This window comes from Nerophis lumbriciformis, linkage group LG12 (assembly GCF_033978685.3).
Source record: "Nerophis lumbriciformis linkage group LG12, RoL_Nlum_v2.1, whole genome shotgun sequence".
NCBI classification, from domain to species: Eukaryota; Metazoa; Chordata; class Actinopteri; order Syngnathiformes; family Syngnathidae; genus Nerophis; species Nerophis lumbriciformis.
In genome coordinates this window covers 38,378,686-38,400,645 of record NC_084559.2, presented here as the reverse complement: position 1 = coordinate 38,400,645, position 21,960 = coordinate 38,378,686, and positions in this window count along the sequence as shown.

The following is a 21,960-nucleotide window of genomic DNA, read 5'->3' as shown; positions in this document are numbered from 1 at the left end:
TCTGCTTCGGAGGCTGCGGAACCTCTTTCTAGAGTCCAGCAGTGAAAACAGTCCTTGGTGGGGGTGGGAGGAGTCTTTGCAAATTTTCTGAGCCCTGGTCAGGCAGCGCTTTTTGCGATCTCCTGGATAGGAGGAAGAGGATTCCTGAAGATCTTTTCTGCCGTCCTCACCACTCTCTGGAGAGACTTCCAGTCTGAGGCACTGCAGGCTCCAGTCCAGACAGAGATGCTGTTGGTCAGCAGGCTCTCTATAACAAAGATACAGTTCTCCAAGCATTATTAGCTATTTGCATTTGTTGTTTAGGATTTATGTTTAAATAACTGTCATAGTGAGTAAAACCTAAATTTTGTATTTGCAAACCTTACAAAAACAATTGATTCTAGTAAAACTCACAGATACAATATCACAGGCATTTTTAGACATAATGCATGTTTGGTTTTGGAGTTGTGTTTATATAACTTTCATATTTAGTATTACAGTAATACTGTCATATTGAGTAAAAAAAAACAACTAACTTGTGTCTTTACAAACCTTACAAAATATTTTTCCCAGTAAAACTCAAAGATACATTTCTACAGGCATTATTAGCCATTTTGCATGTGCGGTTTAGGATTTATGTTTAAATAACTGTCATATTGAGTGTGACAGTAAAGTCATAGTGAGTAAAACAAACTAACTTGTGTCTTTACAATGCTTACAAAAGAAAATGTTACTAGTAAAATTCACAAAAGATACATTTCTTCATGCATTATTAGAAAATGTTCATGTGTAGTTTAGGAGTTATGTTTTAATAACTGTCAAATTGAGTGTGGCAGTTATACTGTCATTAAGTGTTAAACCTAATTTTTGTATTTGCAAACCTTACAAAAACAACTGATTCTAGTAAAACTCACATAGATTCAATATTGCAGGCATTTTAGACATTTCACATGTTTGGTTTAGGAGTTGTGTTTGAATACATTTTAATTGTTTTTTTCGTTAGGGCAAGTCCGACCGGCAGGAGGCCACGGGGAAGCCCCAGGACACATTGGGAAGACTATGTCAGCCGGCTGGCCTGGGAACGCTTCGGGATCCCCCGAGAAGAGCTGGACGAAGTGGCTGGGGAGAGGGAAGTCTGGGCTTCTCTGCTTAGGCTGCTGCCCCCGCAACCCGACCTCGGATAAGCGGAAGAAAATGGATACATTTAGTATGACAGTTATACTATTATATTGAGTAAAAAAAACTAACTTGTGTCTTTAAAAAACCTTACAAATGATATGTTTTCTAGTAAAACTCACAAAGATACATCTCCAGGCATTATAAGCCATTTTGCATGTGGTTTAGAGGTTATGTTTAAATAACTGCCATATTGAATGTGGCAGTTATACTGTCATTATGAGTAAAACCTATTTTTTGTAATTGTAAACCTTACCAAAATACCTGATTCTGGTAAAACTCACATAGATTCAATATTACAGGCATTTTTAGACGGATTGCATGTGTAGTTTTGAAATTATGTTTATACAACTTTCTTATTTAGTATGACAGTGATACTATCATATTGAGTAAAAAAAACTAACTTGTGTCTTTGCAAACCTTACAAAAGAACATTTTAGTAAAACTCAAAGATACATCTCCAGGCATTATTAGTCATTTTGCATTTGTTGTTTAGGAGTTATGTTTAAATAACTGTCATATTAAATGTAACAGTATACTCTCATAAAGAGTAAAACCTAATTGTGGTATTTGCAAACCTTACAAAAACAACTGATTCTAGTAAAACTCACATGCATTCAATATTACAGTTATTTTTAGACATTTTGCCTGTTTGGTTTAGAAAGTATGATGGAATACATTTGTATTGCTTTTTTCGCATTATCTCAGGATTTTAGGAATATTACTGTCATATTGAGTAAAAAACTACTTTTTGTATTTGCAAGCTTTAAAAAAGCATATGTTTCGAGTAAAACTCACAATAATGCATTATTTCAGGCAATATTAGCTCATTTTTATGTGTAGTTTAGGAGTTATGTTTATTTACTGTCATATTGAGTGAACATTGTCATGGTGAAAAATAAACTAATTTTTTTATTTGCAAAAATTTCAAACACAACCGATTCTAGTAAAACTCACATGGATTCAATATTACAGGCATTTTCACACATTTTGCATGTTTGATTTAGGAAATATGATTGAATATATTTTCATTGCTTTTTTCGCATTATCTCAGGATTTTAGGAATATTACTGTCATATTGAGTAAAATAACTACTTTTTGTGTTTGCAAGATTTGAAAAAGCATATGTTTCGAGTAAAACTCCGTAGAATGCATTATTTGAGGCATCATTAGCCACTTTGCATGTGTAGTTAGGAGTTATTTTTAAATAACTGTCATATTGAGTGTGACAGTATACTGTCATAGTGAGTAAAACTTAATTTTTGTATTTGCAAACCTTATAAAAACAACTGATTCTAGTAAAACTGACATGGATTTAATATTACAGGCATTTTTAGACATTTTGCATTGTTGGTTTAGGAATTATGTTGGAATACATTTTTATTGCTTTTTTCGCATTATCTCAGGATTTTAAGAACATTACTGTCATATTGAGTAAAAAACTACTTTTTGTGTTTGCAAGCCTTAAAAAAGCATATGTTTCGAGTAAAACTCACAATAATGCATTATTTCAGGCAATAGTAGCTCATTTTTATTTGTAGTTTATTTATTTATGTTTATTTACTCTTATATTGAGTGTACTTGTCATGGTGAAAAAAACCTAATTTTTTTATTTGCAAAAATTTCAAACACAACCGATTCTAGTAAAACGCACATGGATTCAATATTACAGGCATTTTTACAAATTTTGCATGTTTAGTTTAGAAATTATGATTGAATACATTTTTATTGCTTTTTTCGCATTATCTCAGGATTTTCAGAACATTACTGTCATATTGAGTAAAAAAATACTTTTTGTGTTTGCAAGCCTTAAGAAAGCATATGTTTCGAGGAAAACTCCCAAGAATCCAATATTTCAAACATTATTAGCCATTTTGCAAGAGTAGTTTAGGACTTATGATTAAAAAACTGTCATATTGAGTGTGACAGTTTATTTTCATAAAGAGTAAAACCTAATTTTTGTTTTTGCAAACTTCACTAAAACAACTGATTCTAGTAAAACTCACATGGATTTAATATTACAGGCATTTTTAGACATTTTGCATTGTTGGTTTAGGAATTATGTTGGAATACATTTTTATTGCTTTTTTCGCATTATCTCAGGATTTTAAGAACATTACTGTCATATTGAGTAAAAAACTACTTTTTGTGTTTGCAAGCCTTAAAAAAGCATATGTTTCGAGTAAAACTCACAATAATTTATTATTTCAGGCAATAGTAGCTCATTTTTAAGTGTAGTTTAGGAGTAATGTTTAATTTACTGTCATATTGAGTGTACATTGTCATGGTGAAAAAAACCTAATTTTTGTATTTGCAAAAATTTCAAACAACCTAATCTAGTAAAACTCACATGGATTCAATATTACAGGCATTTTTACACATTTTGCATGTTTGATTTAGGAAATATGATTGAATATATTTTCATTGCTTTTTTCGCATTATCTCAGTATTTTAGGAATATTACCGTCATATTGAGTAAAAAACTACTTTTTGTGTTTGCAAGATTTGAAAAAAGCATATGTTTCGAGTAAAACTCCCAAAGATCCATTATTTCAAACATTATTAGCCATTTTGCATGAGTAGTTTAGGAGTTATGATTAAAAAACTGTCATATTGATTGTGACAGTTTACTTTCATAAAGAGTAAAACCTAATTTTTGTTTTTGCAAACTTCACTAAAACAACTGATTCTAGTAAAACTCACATGGATTTAATATTACAGGCATTTTTAGACATTTTGCATTGTTGGTTTAGGAATTATGTTGGAATACATTTTTATTGTTTTTTTCGCATTATCTCAGAATTTTAAGAACATTACTGTCATATTGAGTAAAAAACTACTTTTTGTGTTTGCAAGCCTTAAAAAAGCATATGTTTCGAGTAAAACTCACAATAATTTATTATTTCAGGCAATAGTAGCTCATTTTTAAGTGTAGTTTAGGAGTAATGTTTAATTTACTGTCATATTGAGTGTACATTGTCATGGTGAAAAAAACCTAATTTTTGTATTTGCAAAAATTTCAAACAACCTAATCTAGTAAAACTCACATGGATTCAATATTACAGGCATTTTTACACATTTTGCATGTTTGATTTAGGAAATATGATTGAATATATTCTCATTGCTTTTTTCGCATTATCTCAGTATTTTAGGAATATTACTGTCATATTGAGTAAAAAACTACTTTTTGTGTTTGCAAGATTTGAAAAAAGCATATGTTTCGAGTAAAACTCCCAAGGATCCATTATTTCAAACATTATTAGCCATTTTGCATTAGTAGTTTAGGAGTTATGATTAAAAAAACTGTCATATTGATTGTGACAGTTTACTTTCATAAAGAGTAAAACCTAAATTTTGTTTTTGCAAACCTTACTGAAACAACTGATTCTAGTAAAATTCACATGGATTTAATATTACAGGCATTTTTAGACATTTTGCATTGTTGGTTTAGAAATTATGTTGGAATACATTTTTATTGCTTTTTTCGCATTATCTCAGAATTTTAAGAACATTACTGTAATATTGAATAAAAACTACTTTTTGTGTTTGCAAGCCTTAAAAAAGCATATGTTTCGAGTAAAACTCACAAGATTGCATTATTTCAGGCAATATTAGCTCATTTTTAAGTGTAGTTTAGGAGTTATGTTTAATTTACTGTCATATTGAGTGTACATTGTCATGGTGAAAAAAACCAAATTTTTGTATTTGCAAAAATTTCAAACAACCTAATCTAGTAAAACTCACATGGATTCAATATTACAGGCATTTTTACAAATTTTGCATGTTTGATTTAGGAAATATGATTGAATATATTTTCAGTGCTTTTTTCGCATTATCTCAGTATTTTAGGAATATTACTGTCATATTGAGTAAAAAACTACTTTTTGTGTTTGCAAGATTTGAAAAAGCATATGTTTCGAGTAAAACTCCGTAGAATGCATTATTTGAGGCATCATTAGACATTTTGCATGTGTAGTTTAGGAGTTATGATTAAATAAATGTCATATTGAGTGTGACAGTTTACTTTCGTAAAGAGTAAAACCTAATTTTTGTTTTTGCAAACCTTACCAAAACACCTGATTCTAGTTAAACTCACATGGATTCAATAATACAGGCATTTTTACACATTTTGCATGTTTAGTTTAGAAAGTATGATTAAATACATTTTTATGGCTTTTTTCGCATTATCTCAGGATTTCAAGAACATTACTGTCATATTGAGTAAAAAAAATACTTTTTGTGTTTGCAAGCCTTAAGAAAGCATATGTTTCGAGGAAAACTCCCAAGGATACATTATTTTAAACATTATTAGCCATTTTGCATGAGTAGTTTAGGAGTTATGATTAAAAAACTGTCATATTCAGTGTGACAGTTTACTTTCATAAAGAGAAAAACCTAATTTTTGTTTTTCAAACTTTACTAAAACAACTGATTCTAGTAAAACTCACATGGATTCAATAATACAGGCATTTTTACACATTTTGCATGTCTAGTTTAGAAATTATGATTGAATACATTTTTATTGCTTTTTTCGCATTATCTCAGGATTTCAGGAACATTACTGTCATTTTGAGTAAAAAAATACTTTTTGTGTTTGCAAGCCTTAAGAAAGCATATGTTTCAAGGAAAACTCCCAAGGATCCATTATTTCAAACATTATTAGCCATTTTGCATGAGTGGTTTAGGAGTTATGATTAAAAAATTGTCATATTGAGTGTGACAGTTTACTTTCATAAAGAGTAAAACCTAATTTTTGCTTTTGCAAACCTTACTAAAACAACTGATTCTAGTGAAACTCACAAGGATTTAATATTACTGGCATTTTTAGACATTTTGCATGTTTGGTTTAGAAATTATGATTGAATAATTTTTTTTTGCTTTTTTCACATTATCTCAAGAATTGAAGAACATTACTGTCATATTGAGTAAAAAAATACTTTTTGTGTTTGCAAGCCTTAAGAAAGCATATGTTTCGAGGAAAACTCCCAAGGATCCATTATTTCAAACATTATTAGCCATTTTGCATGAGTAGTTTAGGAGTTATGATTAAAAAATTGTCATATTGAGTGTGACAGTTTACTTTCATAAAGAGTAAAACCAAATTTTTGTTTTTGCAAACCTTACTAAAACAACTGATTCTAGTAAAACTCACATGGATTTAATATTACAGGCATTTTTAGACATTTTGCAATGTTGGTTTAGGAATTATGTTGGAATACATTTTTATTGCTTTTTTCGCATTATCTCAGAATTTTAAGAACATTACTGTCATATTGAGTAAAAACTACTTTTTGTGTTTGCAAGCCTTAAAAAAGCATATGTTTCGAGTAAAACTCACAATAATGCATTATTTCAGGCAATATTAGCTAATTTTTAAGTGTAGTTTAGGAGTTATGTTTAATTTACTGTCATATTGAGTGTACATTGGTCAGCACGGTGAAAGAGGGGTTAGTGCGTCTGCCTCACAATACGAAGGACCTGAGTAGTCCTTGGTTCAATCCCAGGCTCGGGATCTTTCTGTGTGGAGTTTGCATGTTCTCCCCGTGACTGCGTGGGTTCCCTCCGGGTACTCCGGCTTCCTCCCACCTCCAAAGACATGCACCTGGGGATAGGTTGATTGGCAACACCAAATTGGCCCTAGTGTGTGAATGTGAGTGTGAATGTTGTCTGTCTATCTGTGTTGAACCTGCAATGAGGTAGCGACTTGTCCAGGGTGTACCCCGCCTTCCGCCTGATTGTAGCTGAGATAGGCTCCAGCGCCCCCCCGCGACCCCAAAAGGAATAAGCGGTAGAAAAATGGATGGATGGATGAGGGTACATTGTCATGGTGAAAAAAAACAACCTAATCTTGGTTTTGGAGTTATGTTTATATAACCTCCTTTCTGAGCCGCCACCTTATCGTGGTAGAGGAGTTTGCAGGGCCCACTGATCCTAGGAGCTATGCTGTCTGTGGGCTTCTATGCCCCCTCGTAGGCTCTCCCAAGACAAATAGGTCCTAGGTGAGGGATCAGACAAAGAGCAGCTCAAAGACCTTTATGAAAAGCACAAATCGAGGTCCTAGATTTTTCCTTGCCTGGACGCGGGTCACCGTGGCTCCCCTGTGGAGCCAGGCCCAGAGGTGGGGCACGATGGCGAGCGCCTGTTGGCTGGCTCAGCTCAATGAAGCAACGTGGTTCCCTCCTCCAATGGGCTCACCACTCATGGGCTGGGTTATAGAGGTCGGGTGCAGTGTGAGCTGAGCGGCAGCCGAAGGCAGGGCACTTGGCGGTCCGATCATCGGCTACATAAGCTAACTCTTCTGACGTGAAATGTCACCTCGCTGGGAGGGAAGGAGCCTGAGCTGGTGTGCGAGGTGGAGAAGTTCCGGCTAGATATAGTTGGACTCACTTCGACGCACAGGAACCTGTTCTCTCGAGAGGGGCTGGACTCTCTTCCACTATGGCGTTGCAAGCAATGAGAGGCTGGGGTGGCAATTCTTGTTGTCCCCCCGGCTCAAAGACAAGAGTATGGGGTATCGGACTGTCTGATTGTGGCGGGTCGCTCCCTGTATGATCAGTGTAGGGCAGCCTTGGTCCGCCAAGGCTGCCCTTTGTCACCGATTCTGTTGTTAACTTTTATGGACAGAATTGCAGTCATGGCGTTGAGGGGATCCGGTTTGGTGGTTGCAGGATTAGGTCTCTGCTTTTTGCAGTTGATGTGGTCCTGATGGCTTCAACTGGCCAGGATCTCCAGCTCTCATTGGATGGCCGAGTATGAAGCGACTGGGATGAGAATCAGCACCTCCAAGTCCGAGTCCATGGTTCTCGCCCGGTAAAGGGTGGGGTGCCATTTCCAGGTTGAGGAGGCGATGGCACATACTAGATGGCCCCAAGTGGAGGAGTTCAAGTACCTAGGAGTCGTGTTCACGAGTGAGGGAAGAGTGGATCATGAGATCCACAGGCGGATCGGTGCGGCGTCTTCAGTAATGAGGACGCTATATCGATCCATTGTGGTGAAGAAGGAGCTGAGCCAGAATTAAAAGCTCTAAATTTACCGGTCGATCTACATTCTCATCCTGCACCTATGGTCATGGTTATGACCGAAAAGACAAGATCCCGGGTACAAGCGGCCATATTGAGTTTCCTCCGCCGGGTGGCGGGTCTCTCATCTGCTCAGGATGCCACCCGAACGCCTCCCGAGGGAGGTGTTTAGGGCAAGTCCGACCGGCAGGAGGCCACGGGGAAGACCCAGGACACATTGGGAAGATTATGTCTCCCGGCTGGCCTGGGAACGCCTCAGGATCCCCCGAGAAGAGCTGGAAGAAGTGGCTGGGGAGAGGGAAGTCTGGGCTTCTCTATTTAGGCTGCTGCCCCCGCAACCCGACCTCGGTTAAGCGGAAGAAAATGGATGCATTTAGTAACGACAACAAAAAATGCCCATCCATCCATTTTCTACCGCTTATTCCCTTTTGGGGTGGCAGGGGGCGCTGGAGCCCATCTCAGCTACAATCGGGCGGAAGGCGGGGTATGACAGTTATACTGTCATATTGAGTAAAAAAAAAACAACTTGTGTCTGCAAACCTTACAAAAGATTATTATTCTAGTAAAACTAACAAAGATACATTTTTCCAAGCATTATTAGCATTTGTTCTTTTGGAGTTATAATGCTTGCGTTGAGAGGCGACGTGCCAGGGTGGCAATTCTTGTTGCCCCCCGGCTCAAAGCCTGCACGTTGGAGTTCAACCCAGTGGACCAGTGGGTAGCTTTCCTCCGCCTTCGGGTGGGGGGACGGGTCCTGACTGTTGTTTGGCCTTACGCGCCAAACGGCAGCTCAGAGTACCCACCCTTTTTGGATTCACTCGAGGGAGTACTGGAAAGTGCTCCACCGGGTGATTCCCTCGTTCTACTGGGGGCCTTCAACGCTCATCTTGGCAACAACAGTGAAACCTGGAGAGGCGTGATTGGGAAGAATGGCCACCCGGATCTGAACCCGAGTGGTGTTTTGTTATTGGACTTTTGTGCTCGTCACAGATTGTCAATAACAAACACCAAGTTCAAACATAAGGGTGTCCATATGTGCACTTGGCACCAGGACACCCCAGGCCGCAGTTCCATGATCAATTTTGTAGTTGTGTCATCGGATTTGCGGTCTCATGTTTTGGACACTCGGGTGAAAAGAGGGGCGGAGCTTTCTACCGATCACCACCTGGTGGTGAGTTGGCTGCGATGGTGGGGGAGGATGCCTGACAGACCTGGCATTGTGAGGGTTTGCTGGGAACGCCTCCGGAAGAACTTTGAACATGTCACGAGGGAGGCGCTGGACATTGAGTCTGTGTGGACCATGTTCCGTGCCTCTCTTGTCGAGCCGGCTGATTGGAGCTGTGGCCGCAAGGAGTTTGGTGCTTGTCGTGGCGGTAATCCTAGAACCCGCTGGTGGACACCAGCAGTGAGGGATGCCGTCAAGCTGAAGAAAGAGCCTATCGGGTCCTTTTGGCTCATGGGACTCCAGAGGCAGCCGACAGGCCAAGCGAAAAGCGGCTTCAGCGGTCGCAGAGGCAAAAACTCGGACATGGGAGGAGTTTGGAGAAGCCATGGAAAACGACTTCCAGACGGCTTCGAAGCGATTCTGGACCACCATCCGCCGGCTCAAGGGGGGGCAGCAGTGCACTGTAACACCGTGTATGGTGAGGATGGTGCGCTGCTGACCTCTACTGCAGCTGTTATTGATCGGTGGAGGGAATACTTTGAAGACCTCCTTAATCCCACCAACATGTCTTATTGTGGCGGTTCGCTCCCTTTGCAAGAGTCAGAGCTTGGTCCGGCAATGCGGACCCGTTTCCAGTGAGGGTTGGACTCCGCCAAGGCTGCCCTTTGTCACCGATTCTGTTCATAACCTTTATGGACAGAATTTCTAGGCGCAGTCAGGGCGTTGAGGGGATCCGGTTTGGTGTCTGCAGGATTAGGTCTCTGCTATTTGCAGATGATGTGGTCCTGATGGCTTCATCTGGCCAAGATCTTCAGCCCTCACTGGATCGGTTCGCAGACGAGTGTGAAGTGACTGGGATGTGAATCAGCACCTCCAAATCCGAGTCCATGGTTCTCGCCCGGAAAAGGGTGGAGTGCCATCTCCGGGTTGGGGAGGAGATCTTGCCCCAAGTGGAGGAGGTCAAGCACCTCAGAGTCTTGTTCACGAGTGAGGGAAGAGTGGATCGTGAGATCGACAGGCGGAACGGTGCAGCGTCTTCAGTAATGCGGATGCTGTATTGATCCGTTGTGGTGAAGAAGGAGCTGAGCCGGAAGGCAAAGCTCTCGATTTACCGGTCGATCTATGTTCCCATCCTTGGTCATGAGTCATGAGTTTTGGTCATGAGTTTTGTGTCATGGCCGAAAGGACAAAATCACGGATACAAGCGGCCGAAATGAGTTTCCTCCGCCGGGTGGCGGGGCTCTCCCTTAGAGATAGGGTGAGAAGCTCTGTCTTCCGGGAGGAGCTCAAAGTAAAGCCATTGCTCCTCCATTTCGAGAGGAGCCAGATGAGGTGGTTCGGGCATCTGGTCAGGATGCCACCCGAACGCCTCCCTAGGGAGGTGTTTCGGGCACGTCCGACCGGTAGGAGGCCCAGGAAGACCCAGGAAACGGGAAGCTTATCTCTCCCGGCTGGCCTGGGAACGCCCCAGGATCCCCCGAGAGGAGCTGGACGAAGTGGCTGGGGAGAGGAAAGTCTGGGGTTCCCTGCTTAGGCTGCAGCCCCCGCGACCCGACCTCGGATAAGCGGAAGAAAATGGATGGCTGGATGGATGAAGTTATGTTTAAATAACTGTCATAAAGAGTAAAACCTCATTTTTTATTTGTAAACCTTACCAAAACAACTGATTTTAGTAAAACTCACACACATTCAATATTACAGGCATTTTTAGATATTTTGCTTATTTGGTGTAGGAATTATGATGGAATACATTGTTTTTGCTTATTTTGCATTATCTCAGGATTTTAAGAACTTTACTGTCATATTGAGGAAAACAAATACTTTTTGTGTTTGCAAGCCTTAAAAAAGCATATGTTTCGAGTAAAACTCACAAGAATGCCTTATTTCAGGCATTATTAGCCATTTTTTATGTGTAGTTTAGGCATACTTGCCAAGCCTCCTGGATTTTCCAGGAGACTCCCGAAATTCAGCGCCTCTCCCGAAAACCTCCCGGGACAAATTTTCTCCCAAAAATCTCCCGAAATTCAGGCTGATCTGAGTGAGGACAGCCTGTATTCACGTCTGCTTTCCCACGAAATAAACAGCATGCCTGCCCAATCACGTTTTAACTGTAGAATGATCGAGGGCGAGTTCTTGGTTTCTTATGTGGGTTTATTGGTAGGTAGTTTCATTCACGTGCTCCCAGCGCGGTAACAACACAAAACAACAGCAGTCACGTTTTCGTCTACCGTAAAGCAGTTTGCTGCCGTAAACAGCAATGTTGTGACACTCTTTAAACAGGGCAATACTGCCATCTGCTGTACATGCATATGTGACAATAACATCCAGGGCTTTTAGAGAGTGCAGTGAACAACTGCGCACACAACAAGGAGACGAAGCAGAAGAACGCGGAAGATACAGCCATGGCGACGCCGACGACGAGTAAGATGAAGAAACACGCTTATAAGTTCCAAGCCGCAGCTGCGATTGGACCTGGATAGCCTCCGGGAAGAAGTAGTGGAATACCAAGTGCTTGGCAGTGAAGATCTTCCTCAGGAAGCAAAGATTGACCGGTTTTTGGCCATGCTCGGGAGGGATGGAAAATTCCAGACTCTCGTGCATTTGATGAAAGCACTTTTGTGCGTGCCACACAGCAATGCATCATCAGAGAGGGTGTTCAGCATGGTTATAAAAATAGTGACAGAGAATAGAACAAGGATGGACAATTCAACCCTTAACTCAACAATGAGTAGATGAGTGTTATGTGTGTGTATATGTGTAAATAAATGAAAACTGAAATTCAAGTATTTATTTTATATATATATATATATATATATATATATATATATATATATATATATATATATATATATATATATATATATATATATATGTCTTATATCTCCTGATGATTGAGGGAACCCCTCATGAAACAGGCCTGTAGAGATGAAGTAGTCTTGTGATTTTTTTCCCCACACATACATATATATATATATATATATATATATATATATATATATATAGCTAGAATTCACTGAAAGTCAAGATTTTTTATATATGTGTGTATATATATGTATATATATATATATATATATATATATATATATATATATATATATATATATATATATATATATATATTCATATGAAATACTTGACTTAGTGAATTATAGCTCTAAATATACTCCTCCCCTCTTAACCACGCCCCCACCCCACCCCCGACCATGCCTTCCCCACCCCCACCTCCTGAAATCGGAGGTCTCAATGTTGGCAAGTATGAGTTTAGGAGTTATGTTTAAATAACTGTCATAGTGAGTGTGGCAGTTACACTGTCATTTGAGTAAAAAAAAATTAACTTGTGTCTTTGCAAACCTCACAAAAGAAAACGTTTCTAATAAAAATCACGCATTATTAGACATTTTTCATGTGTGGTTTAGGAGTTATGTTTAAATAACTGTCATATTGAGTGTGGCAGTTATACTGTCATTATGTGTAAAACCTAATTTTGTATTTGCAAACCTTATAAAAACAACTGATTCTAGTAAAACATAGATTCAATTTTACAGGCATTTTTAGACATTTTACATGTTTGGTTTAGGAGTTGTGTTTGAATACATTTTTTATTGCTATTTTCGTTAGGGCAAGGCCGACCGGCAGGAGGCCACGGGGAAGACCCAGGACACATTGGGAAGACTATCATTCAAGTACCTTGGGGTGTGGGTGGACAATAAGCTGGACTGGACTGTTAACACAGACCACTTGTACAGGAAAGGACAGAGCTGTACTTCCTGAGGCGGCTGTCCTTTGTCCCACACGCCATTAGACTGTACAACTCTTCTCTGGGGGGGAGGGGGGCTACTAGGATGACAGGGGATGCAAATCAATAAGAGTGCAATATTTTTTCAAAACATGGTCACTACTGCCTAGTTTCTCTTGTTATATTCTTATTTTACTGTTATATTTTTATTCTCATTGTTGCTTTTTATTTTTATTCTATTGTAATATGTTTCTATTTTGTTTCAATTTACACCCCCATTATTTACTTTTCACTTTTTACAATTTTGTACACTACTGCTGGAATTTAAATTTTCCTGAGGGAACTCTCCTGAAGGAATCAATAAAGTACTATCTATGTATCTATCTATTTATGTCTCCTGGCTGGCCTGTAAATGCCTCGGGATCCCCCGAGAAGAGCTGGACAAAGTGGCTGGGGAGAGGAAAGTCTGGGCTTCTCTGCTTAGGCTGCTGCCCCCGCAACCTGACCTCGGATAAGCAGGGAGAAAATGGATGGATTTAGTATGACAGTTATACTGTCATATTAAGTAAAAAACTAACTTGTGTCTTTGCAAACATTACAAAATATATTTTTTCTAGTAAAACTCACAAAGATACATAACTCAAGGCATTATTAGCCATTTTGCATGTGTGGTTTAGGACTTATGTTTAAATAATCGTCAGATTGAGTGTGACAGTCTACTGTCATAGTGAGTAAAACCCATATTTTGTAATTGCAAACCTTATGAAAACAAATGATTCTACTAAAACTCACATGGATACAATATTACAGGCATTTTTAGACATAATGCATGTTTGGTTTTGGAGTAATGTTTATATAACTTTCATATTTTGTATGACAGTAATACTGTCATATTGAATAAAAAAAACTAACTTGTATCTGTACAAACCTTAAAAAAAAAAAATTTTTCCAGTAAAACTCACAAAGAGACATTTCTCCAGGCATTATTTGCCATTGTGCACATGTGGTTTAGGAGTTATGTTTAAATAAATGTCAAATTGAATGTGGCAGTTATACTGTTATTATGAGTAAAACCTAATTTTTGTAAATGTTAACCTTACCACAATACCTGATTCTGGTAAAACTCACATAGATTCAATATTACAGGCATTTTTAGACATTTTACATGTTTGGTTTAGAGTTGTGTTTGAATACATTTGTATTGCTTTTTTCATTAGGGCAAGTCCGACGGGCAGGAGGCCACGGGGAAGACCCAGGACACATTGGGAAGACTATGTCTCCCGGCTGGGCTGTCGAACGCCTCCGGATCCCCCGAGAAGAGCTGGACGAAGTGGTTGGGGATAGGGAAGTCCGGGCTTCTCTGCTTAGGCTGCTGCCCCTGCAACCGGACCTCGGATAAGCGGAAGAAAATGGATGGATTTAGTATGACAGTTATACTGTCATATTAAGTAAAAAAAAACTAACTTACAAAATATATTTTTTCTAGTAAATCTAACAAAGATACATTTCTCCAAGCATTATTAGTCATTTTGCATTTGTTGTTTAGGAGTTATGTTTAAATAACTGTCATAGTGAGTAAAACCTACTTTTTGTATTTGCAAAAACCTTACAAAAACAACTGATTCTAGTAAAACTCACATGGATTCAATATTGCAGGCATTTTTAGACATGATGCATGTTTGATTTTGGAGTTGTGTTTATATAACTTTCATATTTAGTATTACAGTAATACTGTCATATTGAGTAATAAAAACTAACTTGTGTCTTTACAAACCTTACAAAATATTTTTTTTTCCTGCAAAACTCACAAAGAGACATTTCTCCAGGCATTATTAGCCATTTGGCATGTGTGGTTTAGGAGTTATGTTTAAATAACTGTCAGATTGAGTGTGACAGTATACTGTGAGTAAAACCCATATTTTGTATTTGCAAACCTTACAAAAACAACTGATTCTAGTAAAACTCACATGGATACAAAATTACAGGCATTTTTAGAGATAATGCATGTTTGGTTTTGGAGTTATGTTTATATAACTTTCATATTTAGTATGACAGTAACACTGTCATATTGAGTAAAAAAAACTAACTTGTGTCGGTACAAACATTACGAAATATTTTTTTTCCAGTAAAACTCACAAAGAGACATTTCTCCAGGCATTAATAGCCATTGTGCATGTGTGGTTTAGGAGTTATGTTTAAATAGATGTCAAATTGAATGTGGCAGTTATACTGTCATTATGAGTGAAACCTAATTTTTGTAATTGTAAACATTACCAAAATACCTGATTCTGGTAAAACTCACATAGATTCAATATTACATGCATTTTAGACGGATTGCATGTTTGGTTTTGGAGTTTTGATTATACAACTTTCATATTTAGTATGACAGTTATACTGTATATTACCATTGAGTAAAAAAAAACCTAACTTGTGTCTTTGCAAACCTTACAAAAGATCGTTATTCTAGTAAAGACTTAGACTTAGACTTAGACTTTCTTTTTATTGTCATTCAAATTTGAACTTTACAGCACAGATAAGAACGAAATGTATTCAAAACATGTGAAATGTCTAAAAATGCCTGTAATATTGAATCTATGTGAGTTTTACTAGAATCAGTTGTTTTTGTAAGGTTTGCAAATACAAAAATTTGGTTTTACACATAACAGTATAACTGCCACATTCAATATGACAGTTATTTAAACATATTTCCTAAACCACACATGAAAAATGTCTAATAATGCCTGGAAAAAATATTTTTGTGAGTTTTACTGGAAAAACATAGTTTGTAATGTTTGTAAAGACACAAGTTAGTTTTACTCAAGATGACAGTATAACTGTCATAATACATATGAAAGTTATATAAACATAATTCCAAAACCAAAATGTCTAAAAATACCTGTAAAATTGTATCCATGTGAGTTTTACTAGAATCATTTTTTTGCGATGAGGTGGCGACTTGTCCGGGGTGTACACCGCCTTCTGCCCGATTGTAGCTGAGATAGGCTCCAGCGCCCCCTGCCACCCCAAAAGGGAATAAGCTGTAGAAAATGGATGGATGGGCATTTTTTGTTGTCGTTACTAAATCCATCCATTTTCTTCCGCTTAACCGAGGTCGGGTTGCGGGGGCAGCAGCCTAAACAGAGAAGCCCAGACTTCCCTCTCCCCAGCCACTTCTTCCAGCTCTTCTCGGGGGATCCTGAAGCGTTCCCAGGCCAGCCGGGAGACATAATCTTCCCAATGTGTCCTGGGTCTTCCCCGTGGCCTCCTGCCGGTCGGACTTGCCCTAAACACCTCCCTCGGGAGGCGTTCGGGTGGCATCCTGAGCACATGCCCGAACCACCTCATCTGGCTCCTCTCAATGTGGAGGAGCAGCGCTTTACTCTGAGTTCCTCCCGGATGACAGAGCTTCTTATCCTATCTCTAAGGGAGAGACCCGCCACCCGGCGGAGGAAACTCAATTTGGCCGCTTGTCTTTGATCTTGTCTTTTCGGTCATAACCATGACCATGGGTGCAGGATGGGAATGTAGATCGACCGGTAAATATAGAGCTTTTAATTCTGGCTCAGCTCCTTCTTCACCACAATGGATCGATATAGCGTCCTCATTACTGAAGACGCCGCACCGATCCGCCTGTGGATCTCATGATCCACTCTTCCCTCACTCGTGAACAAGACTCCTAGGTACTTGAACTCCTCCACTTGGGGCCATCTAGTATGTGCCATCGCCTCCTCAACCTGGAAATGGCACCCCACCCTTTACCGGGCGAGAACCATGGACTCGGACTTGGAGGTGCTGATTCTCATCCCAGTCGCTTCATACTCGGCCATCCAATGAGAGCTGGAGATCCTGGCCAGTTGAAGCCATCAGGACCACATCAACTGCAAAAAGCAGAGACCTAATCCTGCAACCACCAAACCGGATCCCCTCAACGCCATGACTGCAATTCTGTCCATAAAAGTTAACAACAGAATCGGTGACAAAGGGCAGCCTTGGCGGACCAAGGCTGCCCTACACTGATCATACAGGGAGCGACCCGCCACAATCAGACAGTCCGATACCCCATACTCTTGTCTTTGAGCCGGGGGGACAACAAGAATTGCCACCCCAGCCTCTCATTGCTTGCAACGCCATAGTGGAAGAGAGTCCAGCCCCTCTCGAGAGAACAGGTTCCTGTGCGTCGAAGTGAGTCCAACTATATCTAGCCGGAACTTCTCCACCTCGCACACCAGCTCAGGCTCCTTCCCTCCCAGCGAGGTGACATTTCACGTCAGAAGAGCTAGCTTATGTAGCCGATGATCGGACCGCCAAGTGCCCTGCCTTCGGCTGCCGCTCAGCTCACACTGCACCCGACCTCTATAACCCAGCCCATGAGTGGTGAGCCCATTGGAGGAGGGAACCACGTTGCTTCATTGAGCTGAGCCAGCCAACAGGCGCTCGCCATCGTGCCCCACCTCTGGGCCTGGCTCCACAAGGGAGCCACGGTGACCCGCGCCGGGCGAGGAAAAATCTAGGACCTCGATTTGTACTTTTCATAAAGGTCTTTGAGCTGCTCTTTGTCTGATCCCTCACATAGGACCTATTTGTCTTGGGAGAGCCTACGAGGGGGCATAGAAGCCCACAGACAGCATAGCTCCTAGGATCAGTGGGCCCCGCAAACTCCTCTACCACGATAAGGTGGCGGCTCAGAAAGGAGGTTATATAAACATAACTCCAAAACCAAACATGCATTATGTCTAAAAATGCCTACAATATTGTATCTGTGTGACTTTTACTAGAATGGGTTGTTTTTGTAAGGTTTGTAAATACAAACATTTGGTTTTACTCACTATGGTAAATGGACTATACTTGTATAGCGCTTTTCTACCTTCAAGGTACACAAAGCGCTTTGACACTATTTTTACATTCATCCATTCACACACACATTCACACACTGATGGCGGAAGCTGGCATGCAAGGCCCTAACCACAACCCATCAGGAAAGTAAAGTGTCTCCCTCAAGGACACAACGGACGTGACGAGGTTGGTAGAAGGTGGGGATCGAACCAAGAACCCTCAGGTTGCTGGAACGGCCACTCTCCCAACTGCGCCACGCCTTCCCCATGTATACTGTCTCTGTCTCTTTATCTGACAGTTATTTAAACATAATTCCGAAACCACACATGCAAAATGGCTAATAAGAGAAATGTATCTTTGTGAGTTTTATTGGAAAAAAATATTTTGTAAGGTTTGCAAAGACATGTCTTTTTTTTTTTTTTTTACTTAATATGACAGTATAACTGTCATACTAAATATGAAAAGTTATAAACCTAACTCCAAAACCAAACCTGCATTATGTCTAAACATGCCTGTAATATTGTATCTTTGTGAATTTTACTAGAATCAGGAGGTTTTAAGGTTTAAAAATACAAAAATTAGGTTTTACTCATAATGACAGTATAACTGCCACACGCAATATGACAGTTATTTAAAAACTCCTAATCCACACAAGCAAAATGGCTATTGATGCCTGAAATAATGCATCCTTAGGAGTTTTCCTCGAAACATATGCTTTTTTAAATCTTGCAAACACAAAAAGTAGTTTTTTTACTCAATATGACAGTAATGTTCTTAAAATCCTGAGATAATACGAAAAAAGCAAAAAAAAATGTATTCCAACATAATTCCTAAACCAAACATGCAAAATGTGTAAAAGTGCCTGTAATATTGAATCAATGTATGTTTTACTAGAATCAGTTGTGTTTGAAAGGTTTGCATTTAGAAAATTTAGGTTTTTTTCACCATGACAATGTACACTCAATATGACAGTAAATTAAACATAACTCCTAAACTACACATAACAATGAGCTAATATTGCCTGAAATAATGCATTCTTGTGAGTTTTACTCGAAACATATGCTTTTTTAAGGCTTGCAAACACAAAAAGTAGTTTTTTACTCAATATGACAGTAATGTTCTTAGAATTCTGAGATAATGCGAAAAAAGCAATAAATGTATTCCAACATAATTCCTAAACCAACAATGCAAAATGTCTAAAAATTTCTGTAATATTATATCCATGTGAGTTTTACTAGAATCAGTTGTTTTAGTAAGGTTTGCAAAAACAAAAATTAGGTTTTACTCTTTAGGAAAGTAAACTGTCACACTCAATATGACAGTTTTTTAATCATAACTCCTAAACTACTCGTGCAAAATGGCTAATAATGTTTGAAATAATGGATCCTTGGGAGTTTTCCTTGAAACATATGCTTTCTTAAGGCTTGCAAACACAAAAAGTATTTTTTTACTCAATATGACAGTAATGTTCTTAAAATCCTGAGATAATGCGAAAAAAGCAATAAAAATGTATTCAATCATAATTTCTAAACTAAACATGCAAAATGTGTAAAAATGCCTGTATTATTGAATCCATGTGAGTTTTACTAGAATCAGTTGTTTTAGTGAAGTTTGCAAAAACAAAAATTAGGTTTTACTCTTTATGAAAGTAAACTGTCACACTCAATATGACAGTTTTTTAATCATAACTCCTAAACTACTCATGCAAAATGGCTAATATGTTTGAAATAATGGATTATTGGGAGTTTTCCTCAAAACATATGCTTTCTTAAGGCTTGCAAACACAAAAAGTATTTTTTTACTCATTATGACAATAATGTTATTAAAATTCTGAGATAATGCGAAAAAAGCAATAAAAATGTATTCCAACATAATTCCTAAACCAACAATGCAAAATGTCTAAAAATGCCAGTAATATTAAATCCATGTGAGTTTCACTAGAATCAGTTGTTTTAGTAAGGTTTGCAAAAGCAAAAATTAGGTTTTACTCTTTATGAAAGTAAACTGTCACACTCAATATGCATTATCTCAGGATTTTAAGAACATTACTGTCATATTGAGTAAAAAAAATATTTTTTGTGTTTGCAAGCCTTAAGAAAGCATATATTTCGAGGAAAACTCCCAAGAATCCATTATTTCAAACATTATTAGCCATTTTGCATGAGTAGTTTAGGAGTTATGATTAAAAATATTCAGTGTGACAGTTTACTTTCATAGAGTAAAACCTAATTTTGGTTTTTGCAAACTTCACTAAAACAACTGATTCTAATAAAACTCACATGGATTTAATATTACAGGCATTTTTACACATTTTGCATTGTTGGTTTAGGATTTATGTTGGAATACATTTTTATTGCTTTTTTCGCATTATCTCAGAATTTTAAGAACATTACTGTCATATAGAGTAAAAAGTTACTTTTTGTTTGCAAGATTTGAAAAAGCATATGTTTCGAGTAAAACTCCGTAGAATGCATTATTTGAGGCATCATTAGACATTTTGCATGTGTAGTTTAGGAGTTATGATTAAATAAATGTCATATTGAGTGTGACAGTTTACTTTCATAATGAGTAAAACCTAATTTTTGTTTTTGCAAACTTTACTAAAACCACTGATTCTAGTTAAACTCACATGGATTCAATAATACAGGCATTTTTACTTATTTTGCATGTTTAGTTAAGAAATTATGATTGAATACATTTTTATGGCTTTTTTCGCATTATCTCAGGATATTAAGAACATTACTGTCATATTGAGTAAAAAAAATACTTTTTGTGTTTGCAAGCCTTAAGAAAGCATATGTTTCGAGGAAAACTCTCAAGGATCCATTATTTCAAACATTATCAGCCATTTTGCATGAGTAGTTTAGGAGTTATGATTAAAAAACTGTCATATTGAGTGTGACAGTTTACTTTCATAAAGAGTAAAACCTAATTTTTGTTTTTGCAAACTTCACTAAAACAACTGATTCTAGTAAAACTCACATGGATTCAATAATACAGGCATCTTTACACATTTTGCATGTTTAGTTTAGAAATTCTGATTAAATACATTTTTATGTCATATTGAGTAAAAAACTACATTTTGTGTTTGCAAGCCTTAAAAAACATATGTTTCGAGTAAAACTCACAAGGATGCATTATTTCAGGCAATATTAGCTCATTTTTAAGTGTGGTTTAGGAGTTATGTTTAATTTACTGTCATATTGAGTGTACATTGTCATGGTGAAAAAAACCAAATTTTTGTATTTGCAAAAATTTCAAACAACCTAATCTAGTAAAACTCACATGGATTCAATATTACAGGCATTTTTACACATTTTGCATGTATGTTTTAGGAAATATGATTGAATATATTTTCATTGCTTTTTTTGCATTATCTCAGTAATTTAGGAATTTACTGTCATATTGAGTAAAAACCTACTTTTTGTGTTTGCAAGATTTGAAAAAGCATATGTTTCGAGTAAAACTCCGTAGAATGCATTATTTGAGGCATCATTAGACATTTTGCATGTGTAGTTTAGGAGTTATGATTAAATAAATATCATATTGAGTGTGACAGTTTACTTTCATAAAGAGTAAAACCTAATTTTTGTTTTTGCAAACCTTACTAAAACAACTGATTCTAGTAAAACTCACATGGATTCAATAATACAGGCATGTTTACACATGTTGCATGTTTAGTTTAGAAATTATGATTGAATACATTTTTATTGCTTTTTTCGCATTATCTCAGGATTTTAAGAACATTACTGTCATATTGAGTAAAAAAAATACTTTTTGTGTTTGCAAGCCTTAAGAAAGCATATGTTTCGAGGAAAACTCCCAAGGATACATTATTTTAAACAATATTAGCCCTTTTGCATGAGTAGTTTAGGAGTTATGATTAAAAAACTGTCATATTCAGTGTGACAGTTTACTTTCATAAAGAGAAAAACCTAATTTTTGTTTTTGCAAACTTTACTAAAACAACTGATTCTAGTAAAACTCACATGGATTCAAAAATACAGGCATTTTTACACATTTTGCATGTCTAGTTTAGAAATTATGATTGA